This window comes from Ipomoea triloba, chromosome 16 (genome assembly GCF_003576645.1).
Source record: "Ipomoea triloba cultivar NCNSP0323 chromosome 16, ASM357664v1".
Classification (NCBI taxonomy): Eukaryota; Viridiplantae; Streptophyta; class Magnoliopsida; order Solanales; family Convolvulaceae; genus Ipomoea; species Ipomoea triloba.
The window spans coordinates 10,115,356-10,116,096 of NC_044931.1; positions in this window are offsets into that span (position 1 = coordinate 10,115,356).

Consider the following 741-nt stretch of genomic DNA (forward strand, 5'->3'; position numbering starts at 1 on the left):
GTCCATAAACATGTCAATTTAGTTCATCAAAGCATAATTACCCGTTAGTGACCTGTAATAACAGGTAAATATAAATGTCACTTTTTAAGAATAAAATTTATCAAATAAGCCATCGAACTTAACCTGAAAAATCAATTAGGNCAAACATTTTAATTTTGCAATTAGGTACATGAAAATGTAAATTTAGTTTATAAGGCATAATTACCTGTTAATGACCTGTAATACCAGGTAAATTTATATGTCACTTTTTTGCATAAAATGTGTCAAATATGCATCAATTAGGCTCTCAAACTTTTTAAAGTTGCAATTAAGTACATAAACATGTCAATTTTGTTCATCAAGGCATAATTACCCGTTAGTGACCTGTAATAACTGGTAAAATGTAAATGTCACTTTTTTAGCATTAAATGTGTCTAATAAACCATCGAAATTTACCTGAATAATAAATTATGCCCTCAAAATTTTTAATGTTGCGATTAGGAGCATAAACATGCCAATTTAGTTCATCAAAGCATAATTACTGTTAGTGACCTGTAATAACAGGTAAATATAAATGTCAATTTTTAAGAATAAAATGTGTCAAATTAGCCATCGAACTTTACCTGAAAAATCAATTAGGCTCTCAAACATTTTAATTTTGTAAGTAGGTGCATGAAAATGTAAATTTAGTTTATAAAGCATAATTACCTATTAGTGACCAGTAATACCAGGTAACTTTAAATGTCACTTTGTTTGCATAAA